At 34.4% G+C, this 8,952-nt stretch overlaps 1 long non-coding RNA gene across 1 annotated transcript; it reads right to left on the bottom strand.

Annotated features, from left to right (window-relative positions):
- Positions 1 to 1,011: 1,011 nt before the first annotated feature.
- On the bottom strand, positions 1,012 to 1,410 carry LOC149544397 (uncharacterized). The gene is made up of 3 exons (XR_016355283.1): positions 1,340 to 1,410; positions 1,183 to 1,248; positions 1,012 to 1,094 (listed from the first exon to the last, which is right to left on the bottom strand). It is a non-coding gene; the product is annotated as an uncharacterized LOC149544397 (long non-coding RNA).
- Positions 1,411 to 8,952: the final 7,542 nt, after the last annotated feature.

The following is an 8,952-nucleotide window of genomic DNA, read 5'->3' as shown; positions in this document are numbered from 1 at the left end:
CAATTGCCTGGAGGTCCACGAATATTGCCTGATAAAGTTTATTGCTAGGAGGTCCTAATCGATTTTGACTAATAAAGTTTATTGCTAATCAATATTGTATCAAAAATTCAAACTAATTAGGTATTGAATTAAACTTGATAAACAAATGATAGAGAAGGAAAACTTTAAGCATGAACAAGATCATAAATCATATGACGATGACATATTGCAAATGATTAACTTATTCTTAAACAGTGATAAATTTTATTGCTACTCAATATTCTATCAAAGTTTCGAACATATTAGGTATTGAATTTAATGTCATACATAAACATATCTAATTTAATGTCATACATGCACATATCTAATTTAATTTCATACATGAACATATCTTATTTAATGTCATACATGAACAAACATATAATATAAAATGATAACCAATAATGTCATGTACATTAACAAACACATAATATATTATGATAACCAATAATGTCGCATATGAAAAAACATATCATATATTAACCAATAATGTCACAAGTCGAATAATGTCATACATCAAATATAAAATGTAATATACATCAAATGTGTATCGAATATGTCCGCTGATGCCTATATATATATGTCTAGATCAACTATATCTTTTCCTTCCCACGAGGGGAAGGAAACAAATCTCTCGACGTCTTCTGTCGTCGTGTCGAGGGAGATGGTGGAGATGATAGGGTCCTCCTGACACGCTCGCTCGTCCTCTTGTTGAGGCTCTTCTCCAACTCGAGCTGATACAAAAAAAGTAGATATGAATCAGTATTTATTATATGTTGAAATCAAATATATGTACACACAAAATCAATTATTTTCTTACCGCCATCAAATAGTCACTCTATACGTCCACCTCGAAGGCTCGTGGATGATCAGGCGTGACGAGACCCTACAACAATTCAATAAATATAATCACTTATAAATAAAATTAGAAATTTTGAGACTAACTATTATAAACAACAACTAAAATGGAGAAAATTCTTTCATACCTCAGTCAATGCCTGTGAGCTAGCCATAGCTGCGGCCACTCCATGATCAATAGACTGTTGGAGATGAGGAGGTGTGTCCGACATCATGAGCTACATGTCATACAATACACGTTACATGTAACATGAAACATGAAACAAATATAATCAAATGAATTAAATTAACATGAAACAAGTGTACCTGTACGAAGCTCGTACGATGTCTATGCTCTGAGTCCATACTAAAGGTTGAGGGTCCTGTGGAGAACTGATGCACATGCATAATTTTTTTTGTCAATCCTTAATATGATAACTTAATAAATATATGTATTAATTTAAATGATTAAATTGATACATACCTCTGGACTCGTGGAGGGGACAAAAAATGGGGCCGGAGCATCGCTGCTAGGCTCGGCAACACTCTAACCCTAAATTTTGAACAATGTCAATAGATGCTAATTAATTAATCATTCACTATACATATGAAATGTGATCAAATTAGTAAATTATAATTGTAATTTACCTATGTGTCAATGCCAAATGTTTCTTTCAAGAACTGATCAGTGACGAGCCCATCATCTGCAGCATCTCCAGCATGAGTGCCAAATGTGCATAGGGATCCGCATGAAGTGCACATGTGACCACGACGCACAGAAGGCTCCCCCTCAACTAATGGGCTCGTGGAATGGACGAGGATTTGCGTCAAAGCATTAATGGTCCCTAGAGTGTTGGCCTCTACATGTTCCTTCACAACTGAAGGAATAGTCACATGCTCACGTTGTGGCTTGACCGTAGGTGCCCTAACTACATTAGGGTCACGACGTGCTCCCGACCTCTCGAATGATGACCCCCCACCTCTACCCTGGGAGTCTAATAGATCAAAATAATTGGGGATCTCCCCAAGGACAAACTCACAATACAATTTCTTCAAAAAATACATTGGGACCTCGTGATTGTTGCAAGGAGGGGCATCAAAAACCATCCACCATCTATCCCAAAAATGATTTCTCATAGCATCATGTATACACCAATGGATGGGGACCGTTTAGTACCCTCTCTAACAGTATTTTGCTCACTGGGTTTTCTAAATAATGCACATATTGAACCTTTTGGTATTTTTTTTTTTTAACATCTTCATATGACAATTTATTTGCATAAAATCTTTTTTGTTCTTCCCTCTTAACCCACCAAACATCTAACTGACTAGTAACTAAGGCTATCTGGGTCTTAATGGATTTGAGGGATGATCCCAATTAAGTCCTCATTGGATTGGTTTGTCCAGCTTGTTTCAACCGACCAATGAGTCCTTCTAATTCAATTTTTCCTATCTCAATTTCATTTAATATATTTTCTTGTGTGCCTGGTGGAGGTCTTGGAATTGGTTCGGGTTGTGGAATTTGTTGTTCTTCAAGAGGGTTTTGTGGATTTTGGTTTTGAGGTTCTTCAGGTTCTTGAGGGTTTTGTGGATTTGCCAGTTGAGTATGGACATTTCCTGATAAAGAATCAATTGAAATCCAAATGAATAAACAAATCTAAATAAAAATTGTAAAAACCCTATAAAACAATATGAAAAACATATAAAATAATACAAAGTCAAGTTTAGATTACATATGGTGTCGGTGTCGGTGTGCTAGTGATCTTGGATTTTGTTGGCGAGGAGGCATATTAGCAAGGGATGTTGAAAATGAATTGTTTTCCAACTCGCGTGTGCGCTGCCCTTATAAACAGTAAAAATCATTGTTAATATGATGGGTCGTGGGTGTGCAGCCCATCATTTATAAAAAAAGTTTCTTTTTAATAGCGCGTACGTGCTATAGTGCGTATGCGCTATAGTGCGTATGCACAATAGCACGTGCGCACTATTGAAAAATGAAAAAAAAAAAGGCTTGTCACCTTTTTGGCACCACAACTCGGTGCATATGCCCATATGTATTTCGAGACTTTTATCCAAATTTTTGGATCTCACATGTATATGTACTTAATTCATTCTATTATATATGAGATACGTCTTTCAATTGATTTTCACTATGTAAGTTAACTCTTTTCATGCTCATGTGATGAATTTGTATGAATGTTTTAGCAATTATTCTTATGTTTCCATGTGATGTTTCTCATATCTTCTCATCCTTATATATTGTTAGATATAAATAATACTAAGAGGTGGGTGGTTGAATCAGTATTCTACACATTTTTTTCCCACAATTTAATATTGCTAATTACTTTATAACTTGCATATATATACACCTAAATCTGATTGCACCACTAGTTAATCACATTTAGTCATATCCTAGGACATTCTTGATTTCATATTTTATATTTAATTAGTTAATTTCCATCCCCTAGTTAATCAATTTATTTATTTAACTATAGTCCAATTGATAAAATCAAATGATAACCCAAAATTAATTTATGAATTAAATCCTCATTCCTCTATTAAATTAAATAAATGCATAAAATCTATTTAATTTAATCTCACATCACTCAATTTAATTAAATAAAGCATTTAATAAATTATACCAAAACTCTAACCATCCCTAAACCCTATCATAATCTAAATCCAACCCATTCACCCATGCTAACCTTGCTTAGTGAGCTAATTAACCTACCTCATTATGCCCCAACCCACTTTCCTCCTAATCCCTTCCTAAGCTACGCCTAATCCCCCTCCTAATCATGTGCAAAACTCTAAACATGGGTTAATACTTTCTTACACAAACCAAAGTCTTAAGTCTCCCCTCACCCTCTTACATTCCTATCCAAGAGTATTTATGGCTCTTACATGCCTTAAATTCCCTTAAATGCCTCGTACATCCCTCTTCCACTCTTTTCCTCCCTCATAATTCCTTTTCACCCCCCACTTTGACCACCCAATTCCCTTGTGACACTTATCACAAGGCTAGAGCTTTGAAGAAGCACAATTGATGTGCTACCCCTTCTTTCAATCCTAGCCCTTCTTAACCCTTTTTCCATCCTCACATCTTGGCCCTCCATCTCATCACCCCTTAGCCTATAAATTGAGCCCTTCCCCTCTCACAAATCACCAAATTTTAATGTAAACTTATAATGCCCCATCAACCACCACAACATATCCATTTATATCATTACCATATCAAAATCCACACACAGCACCATTGTTGAATCTTTCACTAAACCTACCATTTGAAGCTTGAAACACATCTAATCATACATCCCTCAATCACTGGACATATCAAAGTTATCAAGGTTATAATAGAGTAACTTACCATTCTTGCTTTGTCTTCCTCCATAGTATTCCCTGTTAGAAATAGGGATTACTGAGAGGGGGGTGAATCAATAAGCTACAAACTTTAGTTGCCAATTAGATATTATTACTTAATCTAAATCATACATAACAAAGAAATAAATTAATTCTAAAGATTAATAGTAATAATGCACAAAGATAACTCATAGCATCATATTTTGTTAACTAGGGAAATCTTGGCCAAGGGAAAACCCCGGTGGAGATGTTACCCACTAGATAAAATATTGATATATAAGTTCCTTGTTAGAGGATGGACCCTGTTAGGAGTCAATGAGAAAATTTAGTATAAACAATTCCTATTACGAGACTTTGAATCCCTATTAGGAGATTCCAACCTTGTTAGGAGTTGTAGTACAATGAATGCAAGATGAGCCCATTGCCCAAACATGCACTTCCAATTACATGTAGAGCTCATTTCTCAAACAAGTAATTAGACTAAACATAAGTACTATATCTTCTTTGTTAATTGATCTCCAACCTTTAGCTTGATCTTGGATCATGAAATAGTTCATATAAAACTTCACATATATCGCTTTCACAAATTTCTGCATATAATCCCAATTGCAAGATAGTACTTGCAATCACAATTGCTCTACTTCTCATCGCAAGATGTCCTTTGCATAAATACCATGCCTTTACACAAATTGTTGTTGGGTTGGCTAAGACCACAATACACTTTTCCAACATAGGGTAAACATCTAGGATGTCGTCCCTAATTGGACAAGTAATTATTTTGTAAAAAAAACAATTCTTTCCTTCAATTTCACTATCCTATTTCACTTCAAGCATAATTATCTCTATTCCATACAGTTTGTACTAACTTTTGAGGTTATACACATCACCACCAACATGTATACTATCTATGTGTATCTTCACTAGTCATAATATGACATTAGTAACAAGTTATAAACAAAACAATACACTATTGTAAACTAAATTCTATACTTAGACAATTTTCTGACTACCAAACACTAAGAATCTGTATTTTTGAGGTTTCCTATGAACATGTACATCATATGTTTCTATAAATGACAACAATTACATATCACTATTAGCTAATTGTCAAAAATCTCCCCCTTTGGCATTGATGGCAAAAAAATAGGGAAAATTGGCTAAGTGACAAAAACTTAACACCAAAAAAATAAATAACACCTTACATTACATCTATTACAACTTGTTCATCTTTACATATACTCTCCCTTACAATATACTTTGCACTTTTATGTTCTCTTTACCTAATTTAAAATTTTCACATTGTATCTCTCCCCCTTTGAGATCAATGAGAAAGGTCAAAATGTCAAGATTCTGTCCAAAAACTATCCAAAAAGGTTGTCCTTCATTATTCTGATATGAACTTCATGCAATCATCAAAATTAGCCTTCATACCATCCATACCCTTACTCCATTTTTCCTTGGTAGATTTAGTTGATGTGAGAATTACACATAAAGCATATGATGCAATCTCAACTTCACTAAGATCTGAATACAAAAAGTTAGAATGTGTGTACTTGGCCTTGGTGCATTCCTCTAACTACTTCTCAACAAAAGATAATTTCAAAGAAATAGATTCTCTAAAATTAGACATCCTTTTAAAAAATTGTTCCTTCCAAAGTTCTAGTTTCCTAATGTCACTGTGAATAATAGCCACTTCTCCTTCAAAATCATCTACTTTGCAAGATGGATGTCGAATCTAGCTAGATAAAGCCAGATTGTATGATAAAGCTCACTCATCTTTATCTCTATCTAACTATTAATGTCTTTAGCCAGTTTGTATGATAAGGTACACTTAACATTAAAAGTTTTCTCATCTTGTTGGCATTTCCAAAATTCTTTTATACAAGTATCAAGATTAACCAAGTCATTCTTAACATTCTAACAGATGGTGCTAAACAAGTTAGCATCATGGAAATATGTGCCTTTGCCAATGTAACATTCAACAAATTGGTAAACTCTTCATCGAATGATTTCAGCATTGCTTGTACTCTTTGTTTAGGATCTAGTTCTGTGTATTGTACTACCAAGGTACTATGTAGTCTGTTAATATCTTCCATTAAAGTTCTCTATAGACTCTTCACTTCCTATTCTTCTCAATAAGCTTGGTCAGGGATGAGATCAGATTTGTTTCATCATCATCATCAGTAGATAAACTAGAAAGAGAGAGTAGAGTGGATGAACTAGATGGTGTAGTATCATCCTACCTCTATTTCTTAATCGCTTATTTTGTTCTTCTCTCTTCTTCTTCTTTCTTTTCTATTTCCTCTCTTTCTCTCTTCTCTTCCAATATCTTCTTTATATTTTCCTTAGTTTTCCTTCTCATCTCTTCTTCTGCAATTCTTCTCTTTTCTTCCTCTTATTTTCTTTTCTTTTCTTCCTCAAGCAATTTCTTCTTGACTTCCACTATTTTATTCTTCTCTACTTCAAGTAGCCTCTTCTCTTGTTCAATTTGTCTCAAGTTGTCCTTAGTATCCTCGGTGTCTAGATCATTAGGTTCATAACCACCAAATGGTTTGGTATCACCAATGTTAATGGTAACATTATGTTGATCAATTTTCATAGTGTCGCTGCTCACTAACACTTCTGATGTTTTGGGTGCTAGAGAAGATGCTACTTTTGACTCTAACATCATTTGACTAATAGCTATTGTAGTCTCATTCCTTAGTGTATCCTTTTTACCTACCATAAGTAGAAACGGTCTCAATTTATTCTTCAAATATGGTGCAAGGTTATTCGAAAATATTTTGGTTTCTTCTTCATCATCAATCTTGCAAATAGTCCTAAGCATAAACTTCTAAAGTTCAAGATCTTCTTCCCTTATAGGAGCCTTTTTTTGAATGAGTCTCTTATAGACTTTTTGGTTTATTATGCTCTCAAGATCCTTCAGTTTCAGATTGCTATCTATAGTATACCTCACAGTAGATATATCAATCTAGTCCTTCTCAAAATTATTATACAAATCATAAAACCTATTCATTTGAACAAAGTTTCCTTCATTAGAAATAGTTGTATTGATCTCCTCTATCTTCAACTTCCAAGTTTGTTAAGCTTTTCCTGTTGCTTGCTTAGTTAGAGTCACTTGTTTTGCTTGATTGGTTTCTTCTTCATCTTCCTCTTGATCACTAGAATCAATTGTCAACAATTTTTTTCTATCTTTTTCCTGATCTGATAGCTTAGTTTTTGACTCTCTTTGTCTTAGTAGACACTGCTTCCCCCAATCTCTCAGATTTTCCTTTTAGTTCTCTAGGCTAAACATTAGACACTACTTCATAGGGAATGCTCTATTTGAAAGATATCTCCACAACTGATACTAACAAAGGTTGAATGTTCAATACACCTTGCTTCATCATTTTCCTTACAACCTTAGATTCACTCTCTATCATTTCAGCCTTTGATAGTGCCTTCTTCATTATAGACTCAACTTTCTTGTGTGATGCCTTCTCTAAGGTTGCTTGATGATCTGACTGTGTCATCTCATTGTATATGAGAAATAAACATGCAAGAAATACTAAATTAAGAAATCAAAAGCATTTACAAACTTATTAAATGTAACATAAAGTGGGACAAAGAGGAAACAACTCAAATGAGAATATGAGCCATTAAGGGGCTCTCTCAATGAGATTGTTCTCTTCTTTTAGGGATGTGTCTATTTTCTTAGATTTGGTATGTATGCTCAAATACTCAAAATAGCTTCAATGGAGGATTTGAATTTTGGGTGTGGATATATGGTGGTTGATGTGAAACTTGCTCTCAAAACAACATTATGGCTTTAGGATGATGGAGTGTGTTAAAATGGCTTGGGAGGGGATCCAATTTATAGGCTAAGGGCTTGATGGTTTGAGGGCTAAGATGCAAGGATGGGGAAAAGCTCATGGAGGGCTCAGATTGCATAAGAGGAGAGCACATGGATTGTGCTTCCTTACAGCCAATCAGGGAGTGACACATGTCACAGGGTCATTGGTTAGAGCAAGAGGGGTTGAGGGGTCAAAAAAAGAGGCTCAAAGCTCATAAAGACCCTGATAATGGCTTGTAAGACCAATAAATGGGCTCGTGGAGTCATTTATGGCTTGGTGGTTGGGATATTTTTAGGGAAGACTTTAGCTTGGCTTAGGAAAGTCTTAAGCTTGTTTAAGATTGTGCAAATAATTAAGGGTAAGATTAGAGATGGTTTAGGATTAGATTAGGGATGTTAGAGATGGGCAAGTGGATGGCATTTATGAGGATGGGTGAGTTCGTAGCTGAGCTTGGTTAGTATGGGTGGATGGGGTGGATTAGGCTAAATGGGGGATTAGAGATAGGCTTAGGATGAGGATGAAGACTTTCTAGAAGAGTCTAGAACTTCCTAGGATGAGGATATATAAAGTTTATTTATGTCAAAAGTTTGGGTTGAGGATATATTTATTTTAAAAAATTTAATAAACGTGAGGATTAATATTTAACCTTAATTAAATATTTTGAGTTGGTATTAGGGTAAGGAAATGATGGGATTAGCCTTTAATCAAAATTAAAGAAGGATTAGAAGATTTTAGAAGAGGTTAGTGATCTTAAGGAAATTGGCCAAGTTTTGGGCAAAAAATAAATAAATAATTTATTTTGAGATTTTTGGTCATTTTACTAATTAAATAAGGAAATAATGTTTAAATAAGATTTAAACATTTTTGTGAGGGATTCCTTAATTAAATATTTTTAATTAAGATA

Source organism: Cupressus sempervirens, chromosome 8 (assembly GCF_028749045.1).
Source record: "Cupressus sempervirens isolate cs-2001-9-10 chromosome 8, ASM2874904v1, whole genome shotgun sequence".
Lineage (NCBI taxonomy): Eukaryota > Viridiplantae > Streptophyta > Pinopsida > Cupressales > Cupressaceae > Cupressus > Cupressus sempervirens.
This window is presented reverse-complemented; position numbering and strand designations above follow the sequence as displayed.